Below are 20,930 nucleotides of genomic sequence, written 5' to 3'. Positions count from 1 at the left end.
CTAGAGGGAGTATTGGACCTACACTTGTAGAAAACAGGGTCCTCGCGGGCAACTCATTGGAGGGACATAAATAAATCTTTGCCAACTTTCTGCTGAAGCTTACGAGTGTTCACACGTAAGCCTCTTACAAGGTCAGCTGTTTAGCTAAACATGAGCTCATGATCTAAATTTACCCAATAATGAATAAATCAGCTACAAGGGGAAGACAAACAGCAAAAACAATCAATAGCAGAATTAGATTCCCTAGGCCATCCATCAGATGTTGGAATAATCAGGTGCAAGGCAGAAAATATACACTAAACTGGAACTGAAACAAGGCACAAGGATGTTTTCAAAGACTGGTAGGATCTCTAAAACATTTTTAAAGTACATGTCATTGATAAAGCTAAGTACTCAAAGGTTGTGTAATACAACAGATTAATCTTTGAGAAGAGTGAATTTATGCTGTTTTGAAAACTATGGCCGATCAGATTTTCTGCCTAATTAAATAAGGAGATTTCTCTAAAAAATACACATTATTTCAAAGACTTATTGGCTGTGAAATAAGTTAAGGGTATTTCAAATGGCCTGTCTGCAAAGAAAGGAGAGATGTTGGGAATCACAGAAAGTCGAGGGGAAAATAGGTCAATATATACATTGCTATATGGTGAACTAAGCCTTAGGCCAGCAACAATGTAGAGTACCTGACCCTTAGAAACTTACAAGTAAGCAAAAATCTTCAAAAGTTCAAATCTTTATAAGTAAAAAGATTTATAAAATGAATAACGAAGTGTTTTAATTGATATCAGAATACCAAAACAATAAACCGTGAGAACATAGAAAAAGGATAAATAAAGATATGAGCAGAACTTAATACAACAGAAAACGTATAAAATTCAGGTGTTGTAGTAAGTCCAAATAATATTCTTTGAAAGATTTAAAATATACACTTTGATTAAGGAAAACAAAAACATAAGTAAAGCATACAGAGAAAGTATCAGGACCATATTATAGCAGAGAATATATGAAATGCCAGTAAATTTGAACATTTCTGTAAAGTGGACCATTTCCTATCTCCTAAAGTTTACCAGAACTGACACAAGAGGAAATCATTTAAGGTCATTATGTCTGCCCTTGGCATTTTCGGAACGCCCTGGACTCAGAATGCATCAACTGCCGTCCTTGGTAACCTGCGGAGATTGGGCAGGGCGGAGGGCTGCTGGAACACTGCCCTCACTGAGGGAGTGGGTGTGGCCATCTCTGCTGTGACTGAACAAATGGCAAGGGTGCGGGGGGCCCAGTGCAGGGCCCTCAGAACCCGGCAGGCCCAGTCTTGTGTCACAAGCATTTAGGCCCAGGTGAAAGTGAGCCTTCTCTGTCACCACAGCTGCCCAAACTCTCACCTTTCCACTCAGGCCGCACTCTGACTTGAAGTGTGTGTGGAACTGGTCCGCGCTGTACACCTCGCTGCAAAGCTAACCATAGGTCTGGGCATCGTAAGCTTCCTGCCAGGTGACCGAATTTCGCAGGCAGTTGTATCCGTGGGACACACGCGGAGAGGCTCCTGCCTGGGCCACGTGCGGCCCAAAGACCCTGCGCCAGATCGGCAGCCGCAAAGCAGCCCTGTCCGAGCCCCTGCCTCTAGAGGTTGTATTGGACCAACACTTGTAGAAAACGGGGTCCTCGCGGGCAACTCATTGGAGGGACAGAAATAAATCTTTCCCGACTTTCTGATGAAGCTTACGAGCGTTCACATCTAAGTCTCTAACAAGGTTAGCTGTTTGGCTAAACATGAGCTCACGATCTAAATTTACACAATAATGAAGAAATCAGCTACAAGGCGGAGACAATCGGCAAAAACAATCAAAAGCAGAATTAGATTCCCTAGGCCATCCATCAGATATAGGTATAATCAGGTGCAAGGGAGAAAATATACATAAACCTGGAACTGAAACAAGGAATAAGGATGTTTTCAAAGACTGGTAGCATCACTAAAACATTTTTAAAGTACATGTCATTGATAAAGCTAAATAATCAAAGGTTGTGTAATACAACAGATACATCATTGAGAAGAGTGACATTATGCTATTTTGAAAACTATCGCAAGTCAGATTTTTGCCAGATTATATAAGAAGATTTCTCTAAAAAATACACATTATTTTAAAGACTTATTGGCTGTGAAATAAGTTAAGGGTAATTCAAATGGCTTGTCTGCAAAGAAAGGTGAGATGTAGGAAATCACAGAAAGCCCAGGGGAAAATAGTTCAATATATACATTGCTATATGGTGAACTAAGATTTAGGCCAGCAACAATGTAGAAGACCTGACCTCTTACAAGTAAGTAAGTTGGAATCTTCAAAAGTTCAAATCTTTATAAGTAAAAGATTTACTAAAATGAATAACCAAGTGTTTTAATTGGCATCAGAAGATCAAAACAATACACCTTGAGAACATAGAAAAAAGATAAATAAAGATATGAGCAGAACTTAATACAATAGAAAACGTATAAAATCAGGTGATGTAGTAAGTCCATAGAATATTCTTTGAAAAGATTTAAAAGACACACTTTGATTAATGTAAACAAAAACAAATGTAAAGAATATACAGAAAGAATCAGGACAATGTTATAGCAGAGAATATCTGAAATGCCAGTAAATTTGAACATTTCTGTAAAGTGGACCATTTCCTAGCTCCTACAGTTTACCAAAACTGACACAAGAGGAAATCATTTAAGGTCATCCTGTCTGCCCTTGGCATTCTCGGAACGCCCTGGCCTCAGAATTCAGCATCTGTAGTCCATGGTAACCTGCGGAAAGGGGGCGGGGTTGAGGGAGGCTGGAACACTGCCCTCACTGAGGGAGTGGGTGTGGCCATCTCTGCTGTGACTGAACAAAGGGCAAGGGAGCAGAGCGTCCAGTGCAGGGCTCTTAGAGCCCGGCAGGCCCAGTGCTGTTTCACAAGCATTTAGGCCCAGGCCAAAGTGCACTTTCTTTGTCTGTACAGCTGCCAAACTCTCACCTTTCCACTCAGGCCGCCCTCTTACTTGAAGTGTGTGTGGAAAATGTCCGCGCAGTACACCTCGCTGCACAGCTAGCCACAGGTCTGGGCATCGTAGCTTCCTTCCAGGTGACCGAAGTTCGCAGGCAGATGGGTCCGTGGGACACATGCAGAGAGGCTCCTGCCTGGGCCACGGGCACCCATAGACCCTGCCCCAGATCGGCGGCTGCAAAGCAGCCCTGTCTGAGTCCCTGCCTCTAGAGGGAGTATTGGACCAACACTTGTAGAAAACGGTGTCCTAGAGGGCAACTCATTGGAAGGACACAAAGAAATCCTTGCCGACTTTCTGATGAAGCTTACAACCATTCACAGCTAAGCCTCTTACAAGGTAAGCGGTTTAGGTAAACATGAGCTCATCATCTAAATTTACACAATAAAGAAGAAATCAGCTACAAGGGGAAACAATCACCAAAACCAATCAATACCAGAATTAGATTCCCTAGGCCATCCAGCAGATGTTGGAATAATCAGGTGAAAGGCAGAAAATATACATAAAACTGGAACTGAAACAAGGAACAAGGATGTTCTCAAAGACTGGTAGGATCTCTAAAACATTTTTAAAGTACATGTCATTGATAAAGCTAAATATTCAAAGTTTGTGTAATACAACAGATTCATCATTGAGAAGAGTGAAATTATGCTGTTTTGAAAACTATGGCAGGTCAAATTTTCTGCCTAATTGTATACGAAGATTTCTCTAAAAAATACACATTATTTCAAAGACTTATTGGCTGTGAAAGAAGTTAAGGTTTTTTTCAAATGGGTTGTCTGCAAAGAAACGTGAGATGCAGGGAATCACAGAAAGCCCAGGGGAAAATAGGTCAATACAGATATAGCTATACGGTGAACTAAGCCTTAGGCCAGCAACAATGTAGAGGACCTAACCTTTAGAATCTTACAAGTAAGCGGGAATCTTCAAAAGTTCTAATCTTCATAAGTAAAAAGATTTATGAAAATGAATAACCAAGTGTTTTAATTGACATCAGAAGAGCAAAACAATAAACCCTGAGATCATAGAAAAATGATAAATAAAGATATGAGCAGAACTTAATACAACAGAAAACGTATAAAATTCAGGTGATGTAGTAAGTCCAAAGAATATTCTTTGAAAAGAGTTAAAAGACACAATTTGATTAAGGAAAACAAAAACATAAGTCAAGAATATACAGAAAGAATCAGGACAATATTATAGCAGAGATGATATGAAATGTCAATAAATTTGAACATTTCTGTAAAGTGGACCATTTCCTAGCTCCCAAAGTTTACACAAACTGCCACAAGAGGAAATCATTTAAGGTCATCATGTCTTCCTTGGCATTCTCGGAACGCCCTGGCCTCAGAATGCAGCATCTGTAGTCCATGGTAACCGGCCGTGACGTGGCGGGTCTAAGGGAGGTTGGAACACTGCCCTCACTGAGGAAGTGGGTGTGGCCATCTCTGCTGTGACTGAACAAAGGGCAGGAGAGCAGGGAACCAAGGGCAGCTTCCTCAGAGCCCGGCAGGGCGTTGCGGTTTCACAAGCATTTAGGCCAAGGCCAAAGTGCGCCTTCGGTGTCTGCACAGCTGCCCAAACTCTCACTTTTCCACTGAGGCCGCCCTCTTACTTGAAGTGTGTGTGGAACCTCTCCGCGCAGTACACCTCGCTGCACAGCTAACCATAAGTTTGGGCATCATAGCTTCCTGCCAGGTGACCGAAGTTCGCAGGCAGATGGGTCCATGGGACACACGCGGAGAGGCTCCTGCCCGGGCCACAGGCCGCCGTCTGCCCCTGCGCCAAATCGGGGGCTACAAATAGCCTTGTCTGAGTCCCCTGCATCTACAGGGAGTATTGGACCAACACTTGTAGAAAACGGGGACCTCGCGGGCAACTCATTGGAGGGACACAAATAAATCTTTGCCGACTATCTGCTGAAGCTTACCAGCGTTGAAACCTAAGCGTCTTACAAGGTCAGCTGTTTAGCTAAAAATGAGCTCATTGTCTAAATTTACACAATAAGGAAAAATCAGCTACAAGGGGAGACAGTCAGCAAAAACAATACATACCAGAATGACATTCCCTAGGCCATCCATCAGATGTTGGAATAATCAGGTGCAAGGCAGAAAATATACATAAAACTGGAACTCAAACAAGGAACAAGGATGTTTTCAAAGACTGATAGGATCTCTAAAACATTTTTAAAATACATGTCATTGATAAAGCTAAATAATCAAAACAGATTCATCATTGAGAAGAGTGAAATTATGCTGTTTTCAAAACTATGGCAGGTCAGATTTTCTGCCTAATTATATAAGAAGATTTCTCTAAAAAATACACATTATTTCAAAGACTTAATGGCAGGAAATAAGGGTATTTCTAATGGCTTGTATGCAAAGAAAGGTGAGATGTAGGGAATAACAGAAAAACGAGGGGAAAATAGGTCAATATATACATTGCTATATGGTGAATTAAGTCTTAGGCCAGAAACAATGTAGAGCACCTGACCCTTGGAAACTTACAACTAAGCTGGAATCTTCCAAAGTTCAAATCATTATAAGTAAAATGATTTATTAAAATGAAACCCGAGTGTTTTAATTGACATCAGAAGTTCAAAACTATAAACCCTGAGAACATAGAAAAAAGAAAAATAAAGATATGAGCAGCACTTAAAACAACAGAAAACGTAAACAATTCAGTTGATGTAGTAAGTCCAAACAATATTCTTTGAAATGATTTAAAAGACACACTTTGATTAAGGAAAACAAAAACATAAGTAAAGAATATACAGAAAGAATCAGTACAATGTTATAGCAGAGAATATATGAAATGCAAGTAAATTTGAACATTTCTGTAAAGTGGAACCTTTCCCAGCTCCTAAAGTTTACCAAAACTGACACAAGAGGTAATCATTTAAGTTCATCATGTCTGCCCTTGTCATTCTCGGAAAGCCCTGGCCTCAGAATGCAGCATTTGTAGTCCAAGGTAACCTGCAGAAAGGGGGCGGTGCTGAGGGAGGTTGGAACACTACCCTCAATGAGGGAGTGAGTGTGGCCAACTCTGCTGTGACTGAACAAAGCGCAGGGGAGCAGGGGTCCCATGGCAGGGCCCTCAGAACACGTCAGGCCCAGTGGGGTGTCACAAGCATTTCGGCCAGGCCAAAGGGCGCATTCTTTGTCTGCACAGCTGCCCAAACTCTCACCTTTCCACTCAGGCCGCCCTCTTATTTGAAGTGTGTGTGGAACCTGTCCGCCCAGTACACCTCACTGCACAGCTAACCATATTTCTGAGCATCGTAGCTTCCTACCCGTGGACCGAATTTCGCAGGCACGTGGGTCCCTGGGACACACGTGGAGAGTCTCCTGCCTGGGCCACAGGACGCCCACTGCCCCTGGCCCAAATCGGGGGCCGCAAAGCAGCCCTGTCTGAAACCCCTGCCTCTAGAGGGCGTATTGGACCACACTTGTAGAAAACGGGGTCCTTGCGGGCAACTCATTGGAGGGACAGAAATAAATCTTTGCCGACTTTCTGCTGAAGCTTACCAGCGTTCACACCTAAGCCTCTTACAAGGTCAGCTGTTTAGATAAACATGAGTTCATGATCTAAATTTACACAAAAGGAAGAAATCAGCTACAAGGGGAGACAATCAGCAAAACAATCAATACCAGAATTAGATTCCCTAGGCCATCCATCAGATGATGGAATAATCAGGTGCAAGTCAGAAAATATACATAAAACTGGAACTGAAACAAGGAACAAGGATATTTTCAAAGACTGATGGAATCTCTAAAACATTTTTAAAGTACATGTCATTGATAAAGCTAAATACTCAAAACAGATTCATAATTGAGAAGAGTGAAATTATGCTGTTTTGAAAAATATGGCATGTCAGATTTTCTGCCTAATTATATAAGAAGATTTCTCTAAAAATTACACATTATATCAAAGACTTATTGGCTGTGAAATAAGTTAAGGGTATTTCAAATGGCTTGTCTGCAAAGAATGGAGAGATGTAGGGAATCACAGAAAGTCGAGGGGAAAATAGGTCAATATATACATTGCTATATGTTGAACTAAGCGTTAGGCGAGCAACAAAGTAGAGGACCTGACCCTTAAAAATTTACAAGTAAGTTCGAGTCTTCAAAACTACAAATCTTTACAAGTAAATAGATTTATTAAAATGAATAACCAAGTGTTTTAATAGACATCAGAAGATCAAAACAATAAACCCTGAGAACATAGAAAAAAGATAAAGATATGAGCAGAACGTAATACAAAAGAAAACGTGTAAAATAGAGGTGATTTAGTAAGTTAAAGAATATTCTTTGAAAATATTTAGAAGACACCCTTGATAAAGGAAAACAAAAACATAAGTAAAGAATATACAGAAAGAATCAGGACAATGTTATAGCAGAGAATATATGAAATGCCAGTAAATTTGAACATTTCTGTAAAGTGGACCATTTCCTTGCTCCTAAAGTTTACCAAAACTGACACTAGAGGAAATCATTTAATGTCCTCATGTCTGCCCTTGGCATTCTCGGAACGCCCTGGCCTCAGAATGCAGCATCTGTAGTCCATGGTAACCTGCGGAGAGGGGTCGGGGCTGAGGGATTTTAGAATACGGCCCTCACTGAGGGTTTGGGGGTGGCCATTTCTGCTGTGACTGAACAAAGGGCAGGGGAGCAGGAGGCCCAGTGCAGGGCCCTCAGAGCCCGGCAGGCCCAGTGGGGTGTCACAAGCATTTAGGCTCAGGCCAAAGTGTGCCTTCATTGTCAGCACAGCTGCCCAATCTCTCACCTTTCCACTCAGGACGCCCACTTACTCGAAGAGTGTTTGGAACCTGTCCGCGCAGTACACCTCGCTGCACAGCTAACCATAGGTCTGGGCATCGTAGCTCGTGCCAGGTGACCGAATTTCGCAGGCAGATGTGTCCCTGGGACACACGTGGAGAGGCTCCTGCCCGGGCCACTGGCCGCCCTCTGCCCCTGCCCCAAATCGGGGGCTGCAAACAGCCATGTCTGAGTCCCCTGCGTCTAGAGGGAGTTTTGGACCAACACTTGGAGAAAACGCGGTCCTCGCGGGCAACTCATTGGAGGGACACAAATATACCTTGCCGACTTTCTGCTGAAGCTTACGAGCATTCACACTTAAACCTCTTACAAGCTCAGCTGTTTAGCTAAACATGAGCTCATGATCTAAATTTACACAATACGGAAGAAATCAGCTACAAGGGGAGACAATCAGCAAAAACAATCCATACCAGAATTAGATTCCCTATGCCATCCATCAGATGTTGGAATAATCAGGTGCAAGGCAGAAAATATACATAAAACTGTAACTGAAACAAGGAACAAGGATGTTTTTAAAGACTGGTAGGATCTCTCAAACATTTTTAAAGTACATGTCATTGATAAAACTAAATACTCAAAGGTTGTGTAATACAACAGATTCATCATTGAGAAGAGTGGAATAATGCTGTTTTGAAAACTATGGCAGATGACATTTTCTGCCTAATAGTATAAGAAGATTTCTCTAAAAAATACACATTATTTCGAAGACTTATTGGCTGTGAAATAACTTAAGTGTATTTCAAATTGCTTGTCTGCAAATAAAGGTGAGATGTAGGGAATCACAGAAAGTCGAGGGGAAAAGTAGGACAATATACACATTGCTATAGGGTGAACTAAATCTTAGGCCAGCAACAATGTAGAGGACCTGACCCTTAGAAACTTACAAGTAAGCTGGAATCTTCAAAAGTTCAAATCTTTATAAGTAAAAAGATTTATTATAATGAATAACCAAGTGTTTTAATTGACATCAGAAAATCAAAACAATAAACCCTGAGAGCATAGAAAAAAGATAAATAAAGATATGAGCAGAACTTAATACAACAGAAAATGTATAAAATTCAGGTGATTTAGTAAGTCCAAAGAATATTCTTTGAAAAGATTTAAAAGACACACTTTGATTAAGGAAAACAAAAACATAAGTAAAGAATATACAGAAAGAATCAGGACAGTGTTATAGCAGAGAATATCTGAAATGCCAGTAAATTTGAACATTTCTGTAAAGTGGACCATTTCCTAGCTCCTAAAGTTTACCAAAACTGACACAAGAGGAAATCATTTAAGGTCGCCATGTCTGCCCTTGCATTCTCAGAAAGCCCTGGCCTCAGAATGCAGCATCTGTATTCCATGGTAACCTGCGGAGAGGGGGTGGTGCTGAGGGAGGTTGGAACACTGCCCTCACTGAGGGAATGCGTGTGGGCATCTCTGCTGTGACTGAACAAATTGCACGAGAGGAGGGGTCTCAGGGCAGGCCCCTCAGAGCCCGGCAGGCGCAGTGGGGTGTCACAAGCATTTAGGCCCAGGCCAAAGGGCGCCTTCTTTGTCTGCACAACTGGCCAAACTCTGACCTTTCCACTCAGGCCGCCCTCTTAACTGAAGTGTGTGTGGAACCTCTCCGCAAAGTACACCTCGCTGCACAGCTAACCATAGGTCTGGGCATCGTAGATTCCTGCCAGGTGACCGAAGTTCGCAGGCAAATGGGTCCCTGGGACACATGAAGAGAGGCTCCTGCCAGGCCACAGGCCGCTCACTGGCCCTGCCCCAGATCGAAGGCTGAAAAGCAGCCATGTCTGAGTCCACTGCCTCTCGAAGGAGTATTGGACAAACACTTGTAGAAAACGGGGTCCTTTCGGGCAACTCATTGGAGGGACACAAATAAATCTTTGCCGACTCTGTGATTAAGCTTAAAAGCGTTCACACCTAAGCCTCTTACAAGGTCAGCTGTTTAGCTAAACATGAACTCATGATCTAACTTTACACAATATTGAAGAAATCAGCTACAAAGTGAGACAATCAGCAAAAACAATCAATACCAGAATGAGATTCCCTAGGCCATCCATCAGATGTTGGAATAATCAAATGCAAGGCAGAAAATATACATAAAACTGGAACTGAAACAAGGAACAAGGAGGTTTTCAAAGGCTGGTAGGATCTCTAAAACATTTTTAAAGTACATGCCGTTGATAAACCTAAATACTCAAAGGTTGTTTAATACCTCAGATTAAGCATTCAGAAGAGTGAAATTATGCTGTTTTGAAAACTATGGCAGGTGAGATTTTCTGCCTAATTATATAAGAAGATTTCTCTAAAAAAATAGACATTATATCAAAGACTTATTGGCCGTGAAATAAGTTAAGTGTATTTCAAAAGGCTTGCGTGCATAGAAAGGTGAGATGTAGGGAATCACAGAAAGTCGAGGGGAAAATGTCTATAAATACATTGCTATAGGGTGAACTAATCCTTAGGCCAGCCACAATGTAGAGGACCTGACCCTTAGAAACTTACAGGTAAGCTGGAATCTTTAAAAGTTCAAGTATTTATAAGTAAAAAGATTTATTAAAATGAATAACCAAGTGGTTTAATTGACATCAAAAGATCAAAACAATAAACCTTGAGAACATAGAAAAAAGATAAATAAAGATATGAGAACTTAATACCACAGAAAACGCATAAAATTCAGGTGATTTAGTAAGTCCAAAAAATATTCTTTGAAAAGATTTAAAAGACACACTTTGATTAAGGAAAACATAAACATAAGTAAAGAATATACAGAAGGAATCAGGACAATGTTACAGCAGAGAATATATGAAATGCCAGTAAATTTGAACATTTCTGTAAAGTGGACCATTTCCTAGCTCCTACAGTTTACCAAAACTGACACAAGAGGAAATCATTGAAGGTCATCATGTCTGCCCTTGGCATTCTCGGAACGGCCTGGCCTCAGAACGCAGCATCTGTAGTCCATGGTAACCTGCGGAGAGTGGGCGGGGCTGAGGGAGGCTGGAACACTGCCCTCACTGAGGGAGTGGGTGTGGCCATCACTGCTGTGACGGAACAAAGGGCAGGTGATCAGGGGGCCCAGGGCAGGGCCCTCAGAGCCCGGCAGTCCCAGTGGGGTGTCACAAGCATTAAGGCCCGGGCCATAGGTCGCCTTCTTTGTCTGCACAGCTGCCCAAACTCTCACTTTTCCACTCTGGCCGCCCACTCAGTTGAACTGTGTGTGTAACCTGTCCACGTAGTATACCTCGCTGCACAGCTAACCATAGGTCTGGGCATCGTAGCTTCCTGCCAGGTGACCGAAGTTCGCAGGAGAGATGATTCCCAGGTTCACACGCAGAGAGGCTCCTAAACGGGCCACAGGCCTCCCACTGCCCCTTCCCAAGATCGGGGGCAGAAAGCAGCCCTGTCTAAGTCCCCTACCCCTAGAGGGAGTATTGGACCAACACTTCTAGAAAACGGGGTCCTTGTGGGCAACTCATTGGAGGGACACAAATAAATCTTTGCCGACTTTTTGCTGAAACTTACGAGCGTTCACACCTAAGCCTCTTACAAGGTCAGCTGTTTAGATAATCATGAGCTCATGATCTAAATTTACACAATAATGAAGAAAACAGCTACAAAGGGTAACAATCAGCAAAAACAATCAATACCAGAATTAGATTCCCTAGGACATCCCTCAGATGTTGGAATAATCAGGTTTTAGGCAGAAAATATACATAACCCTGGAAATGAAACAAGGAACAAGGATGTTTTCAAAGACTAGAAGGATCTCTAAAACATTTTTAAAGTACAGGGCATTGATAAAGCTAAATACTCATAGTTTGTTTAATACAACAAATTAAGCAGTGAGAATAGTGAAATTATGCTGTTTAGAAAAGTATGGAAGGTGAGATTTTCTGCCTAATTATATAAGATGATTTCTCTAAAAAATACACATTATTTCAAAGACTTATTGGCTGTGAAATAAGTTAAGGGTATTTCAAATGTTTTGTCTGCAAAGAAAGGTGAGATATAGGGAATCACTGAAAGCCGAGGGGATAATATGTCAATATATACATTGCTATATGGTGAACTAAGCCTTAGGCCGGCAACAGTGTAGAGGAATGGACCCTTAGAAACGTACAAGTAAGCTGGAATCTTTAAAAGTTCAAATCTTTATATGTAAGAAGATTTATTAAAATGAATAACCAATTGTTTTAATTGACATTAGAAGATCAAAACAATAAACACTGAGAACAAGAAAAAAGATAAATAAAGATATGAGAAGAACTTAATACCACAGAAAACGTATAAAATTCAGGTGATTTGGTAAGTCCAAAGAATATTCTTTGAAAAGATTTAAAAGACACACTTTGATTAAGGAAAACAAAAACATATGTAAAGAATATACAGAAAGAATCAGGACAATGTTATAGCAGAGAATATATGAAATGCCAGTAAATTGAACATTTCTGTAAAGTGGACCATTTCCTAGCTCCTAAAGTTTACCAAAACTGACACAAGAGGAAATCATTTAAGGTCATCATGTCTGCCCTTGGCATTCTCGGAACGCCCTGGCCTCAGAATGCAGCATCTGTAGTCCATGGTAACTGCGGAGTGGGGGCGTGGCTGAGGGAGATTGGAAGACTGCCCTCACTGAGGGAGTGGGTGTGGCCATCTCTGCTGTGACTGAACAAAGGGCAGGGGAGCATGGGGCCCAGAGCTGTGCCCTCAGAGCCCGGCAGACCCAGTGGTGTGTCACAAGCATTTAGGCCCTGGCCAAAGGGCGCCTTCTTTGTCTGCACAGCTACCCAAACTCTCACCTTCCCACCCATGCCGCCCTCTTATATGAAGTGTGTTTGGAACCTGTCCGCGCAGTACACCTCGCTGCACAGCTAACCATAGGTCAGGGCATCGTAGCTTCCTGCCAGGTGACCGAAGTTCGCAGGCAAATGGTCCCTGGGACACATGCAGAGAGGCTCCTGCCCGGGCCACAGGCCGCCCACTGCCCCTGTCCCAGATCGAAGGCTGAAAAGGAGCCATGTCTGAGTGTAGTGCCTCTCGAAGGAGTATTGGACCAACACTTGTAGTAAACGGGGTCCTTGCGGGCAACTCATTGGAGGGACACAAATAAATCTTTGCCGACTTTCTGCTGAAGCTTACCAGCGTTCACACCTAAGCCTCTTACAAGGTCAGCTGTTTAGCTAAACATGAGCTCAAGATCTTAATTTACACAATATTGAAGAAATCAGCTACAAAGTGAGACAATCAGGAAAAACAATCAATACCAGAAGGAGATTCCCTAGGCCATCCATCTGATGTTGGAATAATCAGGTGCAAGGCAGAAAATATACATAAAAGTGGAACTGAAACAAGGAACAAGGAGGTTTTCAAAGGATGGTAGGATCTCTAAAAGATTTTTAAAGTACATGTCGTTGATAAACCTAAATACTGAAAGGTTGTTTAATACCACAGATTAAGCATTGAGAAGAGTGAAATTATGTTGTTTTGAAAACAATGGCAGTTGGGATTTTCTGCCTAATTATATAAGAAGTTTTCTCTACAAAATAGACATTATTTCAAAAACTTATTGGCTGTGAAATAAGTTAAGTGTATTTCAAATGGCTTGTCTGCAAAGAAAGGTGAGATGTAGGGAATCACAGAAAGTCGAGGGGAAAATGTCAATATATACATTGCTATATGGTGAACTAAGCCTTAGGCCAGCCACAATGTAGAGGACCTGACCCTTAGAAAGTTAAAAGTGAGCTGGAATCTTTAAAAGTTCAAATCTTTATAAGTAAAAAGATTTATTAAAATGAATAACCAAGAGTTTTAATGGACATCAGAAGATCAAAACAATAAACCCTGAGAACATAGAAAAAAGATAAATAAAGATATGAGCAGAACTAAATACCACAGAAAACGTATAAAATTCAGGTGAGGTAGTAAGTCCAAGAATATTCTTTGGAAAGATTTAAAAGACACACTTTGATTAAGGAAAACACAAACATAATTAAAGAATATATAGAAAGAATCAGGACAATGTTATAGCAGAGAATATATGAAATGCCTGTAAATTTGAACATTTCTGTAAAGTGGACCATTTCCTAGCTCCTACAGTTTACCAAAACTGACACAAGAGGAAATCATTTAAGGTCATCATGTCGGCCCTTGGCATTCTCGGAAAGCCCTGGCCTCAGAATGCATCATATGTAGTCCATGGTAAACTGCGGGGAGTGGGCGGGGCTGAAGGAGGCTGGAAAACTGCACTCACTGAGGGAGTGGGTGTGGCCATCTCTGCTGTGGCTGAACAAAGGCTGGGGAGCAGGGGGGCCATGGCAGGGCCCTAAGGGTCCGGCAGGCACAGTGGGGTGTCACAAGCATTTAGGCCGAGGCCATAGGGCGCCTTCTTTGTCTCCACAGCTGGCCAAACTCTGACCTTTCCAATCAGGCCGCCCTCTTAACTGAAGTGTGTGTGGAACCTCTCCGCAAAGTACACCTCGCTGCACAGCTATCCATCGGTCTGGGCATCGTACCCTCCTGCCAGTTGACCGAATTTCACAGGAGAGATGATTCCTTGGTTCACACGCAGAGAGGCTCCTGCCAGGGCCACAGGCCGCCCACTGCCCCTGCCCAAGATCAGGGGCAGAAAGCAGCCCTGTCTAAGTCCCCTACCCCTAGAAGGAGTATTGGACCAACACTTCTAGAAAACGGGGTCCTTGTGGGCAACTCATTGGAGGGACACAAATAAATCTTTGCCGACTTTTTGCTGAAACTTACGAGCGTTCACACCTAAGCCTATTACAAGGTCAGCTGTTTAGTTAAACATGAACTCATGATCTAAATTTACACAATAATGAAGAAATCAGCTACAAATTGAGACAGTCAGCAAAAACAATCAAAACCAGAATTAGATTCCCTAGGCCATCCGTCAGATGTTGGAATAATCAGGTGCTAGGCAGAAAATATACATAAACCTGGGAATGAAACAAGGAACAAGGATGCTTTCAAACACTGGTAGGATCTCTAAATCATTTTTAAAGTACATGTCATTGATAAAGCTAAATACTCATAGGTAGTTTAATACAACAAATTAAGCAGTGAGAAAAGTGAAATTATGCTGTTTAGAAAACTATGGAAGGTGAGATTTTCTGCCTAATTATATAAGATGATTTCTCTAAAAAATTCCCATTATTTCAAAGACTTATTGGCTGTGAAATAAGTTAACGGTATTTCAAATGATTTGTCTGCAAAGAAAGGTGAGATGTAGGGAATCACAGAAAGCCGAGGGGATAATATGTCAATATATACATTGCTATATGGTGAACTAAGCCTTAGGCCGGCAACAGTGTAGAGGAATGGACCCTTAGCAACGTACAAGTAAGCTGGAATCCTTAAAAGTTCAAATCTTTATATGTAAAAAGATTTATTAAAATGAATAACCAATTGTTTTAATTGACATCAGAAGATCAAAACAATAAACCCGGAGAACATGGAAAAAAGATAAATAAAGATATGAGCAGAACTTAATACCACAGAAAACGTATAAAATTCAGGTGATTTAGTAAGTCCAAAGAATAGTATTTGAAAAGATTTAAAAGACACACTTTGATTAAGGAAAACAAAAACATAAGTAAAGAATATACAGAAAGAATCAGGACAATGTTATAGCAGAGAATATATGAAATGCCAGTAAATTTGAACATTTGTGTGAAGTGGACCATCTCCTAGCTCCTAAAGTTTACCAAAACTGACACAAGAGGAAATCATTTAAGGTCATCATGTCTGCCCTTGGCATTCTCGGAAGTCCCTGGCCTCAGAATGCAGCATCTGTAGTCCATGGTAACCTGCGCAGAGGGGGCGTGGCTGAGGGAGGTTGGAAGACTGCCCTCACTGAGGCAGTGGGTGTGGCCATCTCTGCTGTGACTGAACAAAGGGCAGGGGAGCAGGAGGCCCAGGGAAGGTCCCTCAGAGTCCGGCAGACCCAGTGGGGTGTCACAACCATTTAGGCCAAGGCCAAAGGGCGCCATCTTTGTCTGCACAGCTGCCCAAACTCTCATCTTTCCACCCAGGCCGCCCTCTTATTTGAAGTGTGTTTGGAACCTGTCCGCGCAGTACACCTCGCTGCACTGCTAACCATAGGTCAGGGCATCGTAGCTTCCTGCCAGGTGACCGAAGTTCGCAGGCAAATGTGTCCCTGGGACACATGCAGAGAGGCTCCTGCCCGGGCCACAGGCCGCCCACTGGCCCTGCCCCAGATCGAACGCAGTAAAGCAGCCATGTCTGAGTCCACTGCCTCTCGAAGGTGTATTGGACCAACACTTGTAGTAAACGGGGTCCTTGCGGGCAACTCATTGGAGGGACACAAATAAATCTTTGCCGACTTTCTGCCGAAGCTTACCAGCGTTCACACCTAAGCCTCTTACAAGGTCAGCTGTTTAGCTAAACAGGAGCTCATGAACAAAATTTACACAATATTGAAGAAATCAGCTACAAAGTGAGACAATCAGCAAAAACAATCACTACCAGAATGAGATTCCCTAGGCCATCCATCTGATGTTGGAATAATCAGGTGCAAGGTAGAAAATATACATAAACATGGAAATGAAACAAGGAACAAGGATGTTTTCAAAGACTGGTAGGATCTCTAAAACATTTTTAAAGTACATGGCATTGATAAAGCTAAATACTCAAAGGTTCTTTAATACAACAAATTAAGCAGTGAGAAGAGTGAAATTATGCTGTTTAGAAAACTATGGAAGGTGAGATTTTCTGCCTAATTATATAAGATGATTTCTCTGAAAAATACACATTATTTCAAAGACTTATTGGCTGTGAAATAAGTTAAGGGTATTTCAAATGGCTTGTCTGCAAAGAAAGGTGAGATGTAGGGAATCACAGAAAGCAGAGGGGATAATATGTCAATATATACATTGCTATATGGTGAACTAAGACTTAGGCCAGCAACAGTGTAGAGGAATGGACCCATAGAAACGTACAAGTAAGCTGGAATCTTTAAAAGTTCAAATCTTTATAAGTAAAAAGATTTATTAAAATGAATAACCAAGTGTTTTAAATGACATCAGAAAATCAAAACAATAAACCCTGAGAACATAGAAAAAAGATAAATAAAGATATGAGCAGAACTTAATACAACAGAAAAGTTATAAAATTCAGGTGATTTAGTAAGTCCAAAGAATATTCTTTGAAAAGATTTAAAAGACACACTTTGATAAAGGAAAACAAAAACATAAGTAAAGAATATACAGAAAGAATCAGGACAATGTTATAGCAGAGAATATATGAAATGCCAGTAAATTTGAACATTTCTGTAAAGTGGACCATTTCCTAGCTCCTAAAGGTTACCAAAACTGACACAAGAGGAAATCATTTAAGGTCATCATGTCTGCCCTTGGCATTCTCGGAACGCCATGGCCTCAGAATGCAGCATCTGTAGTCCATGGTAACCTGCGGAGAGGGGACGTGGCTGGGGGAGGTTGGAAGACTGCCCTCACTGAGGGAGTGGGTGTGGCCATCCCTGCTGTGACTGAACAAAGGGCAGGGGAGCAGGGGGCCCAGGGCAGTGCCCTCAGAGCCCGGCAGGCTCAGTGGGGTGTCACAAGCATTTAGGCCCAGGCCGTAGGGCGCCTTCTTTGTCTGCACAGCTGCCCAAACTCTCACTTTTCCACTCAGTCCGCCCACTTAGTTGAAGTGTGTGTGGAACCTGTCCACGCAGTATACCTCGCTGCACAGCTATCCATAGGTCTGGGCATCGTACTTTCCTGCCAGGTGTCCGAAGTTCTCCAGAGAGATGATTCCTTGGTTCACACGCAAAGAGGCTCCTGCCCGGGCCACAGGCCGCCCACTGCCCCTGCCCAAGATCGGGGGCCGAAAGCAACCCTGTCTAAGTCCCCTACGCCTAGAGAGAGTATTGGACCAACACTTCTAGAAAACGGGGTCCTTGTGGGCAACTCATTGGAGGGACACAAATAAATCTTTGCCGACTTTTTGCTGAAACTTACGAGCGGTCACACCTAAGCCTCTTACAAGGTCAGGTGTTTAGCTAAACATGAGCTCATGATCTAAATTTACACAATAATGAAATAATCAGCTACAAAGGAAGACAATCAGCAAAAACAATCAATACCAGATTTAGATTCCCTAGGCCATCCGTCAGATGTTGGAATAATCAGGTGCTAGGCAGAACATATACAAAAACCTGGGAATGAAACAAGGAACAAGGATGTTTTCAAACACTGGTAGGATCTCTTAAACTTTTTTAAGGTACATGTCATTGATAAAGCTAAATACTCATAGGTTGTTTAATACAACAAATTAAGCAGTGAGAAGAGTGAAATTATGCTGTTTAGAAAACTATGGAAGGTGAGATTTTCTGCCTAATTATATAAGATGATTTCTCTAAAAAATACACATTATTTCAAAGACTTATTGGCTGTGAAATAAGTTAACGGTATTTCAAATGTTTTGTCTGCAAAGAAAGGTGAGATGTAGGGAATCACAGAAAGCCGAGGGGATAATATGTCAATATATACATTGCTATATGATGAGCTAAGCCTTAGGCCGGCAACAGTGTAGAGGAATGGACCCTTAGAAACGTACAAGTAAGCGGGAATCTTTAAAAGTTCAAATATTTATAAGTAAAAAGTTTTATTAAAATGAATAACCAATTGTTTTAATTGACATCAGAAGATCAAAACAATAAACACTGAGAACATAGAAAAAAGATAAATAAAGATATGAGCAGAACTTAATACCACAGAAAACGTATAAAATTCAGGTGATTTAGTAAGTCCAAAGAATATTCTTTGAAAATATTTAAAAGACACATTTTGATTAAGGAAAACAAAAACATAAGTAAAGAATATACAGAAAGAATCAGGACAATGTTATAGCAGAGAATATATGAAATGCCAGTAAATTTGAACATTTCTGTAAAGTGGACCATTGCCTAGCTCCTAAAGTTTACCAAAACTGACACAAGAGGAAATCATTTAAGGTCATCAAGTCTGCCCTTGACATTCTCGGAAAGCCCTGGCCTCAGAATGCAGCATCTGTAGTCCATGGTAACTGCGGAGAGGGGACGTGGCTGAGGGAGGTTGGAAGACTGCCCTCACTGAGGGAGTGGGTGTGGCCATCTCTGCTGTGACTGAACAAAGGGCAGGGGAGCAGGGGGCCCTGGGCAGGGCACTCAGAGCCAGGCAGGCCCAGTGGGGTGTCACAAGCATTTAGGCCCTGGCCATAGGGCGCCTTCTTTGTCTGCACAGCTGCCCAAACTCTCACTTTTCCACTCAGGCCACCCACTTAGTAGAAGTGTGTGTGGAACCTGACCGTGCAGTATACCTCGCTGCACAGCGAAGCATAGGTCTGGGCATCGTAGCTTCCGGCCAGGTGACCGAAGTTCGCAGGAGAGATGATTCCCTGGTTCACACGCAGAGAGGCTCCTGCCCGGGCCACAGGCCGCCCACTGCCCCTGTCCAGGAGCGTGGGCCGAAAACAGCCCTGTCTAAGTCCCCTACCCCTAGAGGGAGTATTGGACCAACACTTCTAGTAAACGGGGTCCTAGTGGGCAACTCATTGGAGGGACACAAATAAATCTTTGGCGACTTTTTGTTGAAACTTACGAGCGTTCACCCCTAATCCTCTTACAAGGTCAGCTGTTTAGCTAAACATGAGCTCATGATCTAAATTTACACAATAATGAAGAAATCAGCTACAAAGGGAGACAATCAGCAAAACAATCAATACCAGAATTAGATTCCCTAGGCCATCCGTCAGATGTTGGAATAATCAGGTGCTAGGCAGAAAATATACATAAACCTGGAAATGAAACAAGGAACAAGGATGTTTTCAAAGACTGGTAGGATCTCTAAAACATTTTTAAAGTACATGTCATTGATAAAGCTAAATACTAAAAGGTTGTTTAATACAACAAATTAAGCAGTGAGAAGAGTGAAATTATGCTGTTTAGAAAACTATGGAAGATGAGATTTTCTGCCTAATTATATAAGATGATTTCTCTAAAAAATACACATCATTTCTAAGACTTATTGGCTGTGAAATAAGTTAATGGTATATCAAATTGCTTGTCTGCAAAGAAATGTGAGATGTAGGGAATCACAGAAAGCCAAGGGGATAATATGTCAATATATACATTGCTATATGGTGAACTAAGCCTTAGGCCGGCAACAGTGTAGAGGAATGGACCCTTAGAAACGTACAAGTACGCTGGAATCTTTAAAAGTTCAAATCTTTATAAGTAAAAAGTTTTATTAAAATGAATAACCAAGTGTTTTACTTGACATCAGAAAATCAAAACAATAAACCCTGAGAACATAGAAAAAAGATAAATAAAGATATGAGCAGATCTTAATACCACAGAAAACGTATAAAATTCAGGTGATTTAGTAAGTCCAAAGAATATTCTTTGAAAAGATATAAAAGACACACTTTGATAAAGGAAAACAAAAACATAAGTAAAGAATATACAGAAAGAATCAGGACAATGTTATAGCAGAGAATATATGAAATGCCAGTAAATTTGAACATTTCTGTAAAGTGGACCATTTCCTAGCTCCTAAAGTTTACCAAAACTGACACAGGAGGAAATCATTTAAGGTCATCATGACTGCCCTTGGCATTCTCGGAACGCCCTGGCCTCAGAATGCAGCATCTGTAGTCCATGGTAACCTGCGGAGACTGGGCGTGGCTGAGGGAGGCTGGAACACTGCCCTCACTGAGGGAGTGGGTGTGGCCATCTCTGCTGTGACTGAACAAAGGACAGGGGAGCAGGGGGCCCAGGGCAGGGCCCTCAGAGCCCGGCAAGCCCAGTGGGGTGTCACAAGCATTTAGGACCAGGCCATAGGGCGCCTTCTTGGTCTGCACAGCTCTCCAAACTCTCACTTTTCCACTCAGGCCGCCCTCTTTTTGAAGTGTGTTTGGAACCGGTACGCGCAGTACACCTCGCTGCACAGTTATCCATAGGACAGGGCATCATAGCTTCCTGCCAGGTGACCGAAGTTCGCAGGCAAATGGGTCTCTGGGACACATGCAGAGAGGCTCCTGCCCGGGCC

This window comes from Mesoplodon bidens (assembly GCF_964165515.1).
Source record: "Mesoplodon bidens genome assembly, chromosome: Y".
Taxonomy (NCBI): domain Eukaryota; kingdom Metazoa; phylum Chordata; class Mammalia; order Artiodactyla; family Ziphiidae; genus Mesoplodon; species Mesoplodon bidens.
The sequence above is the reverse complement of the archived record's forward strand: the minus strand, read 5'-3'. Positions refer to the sequence as shown.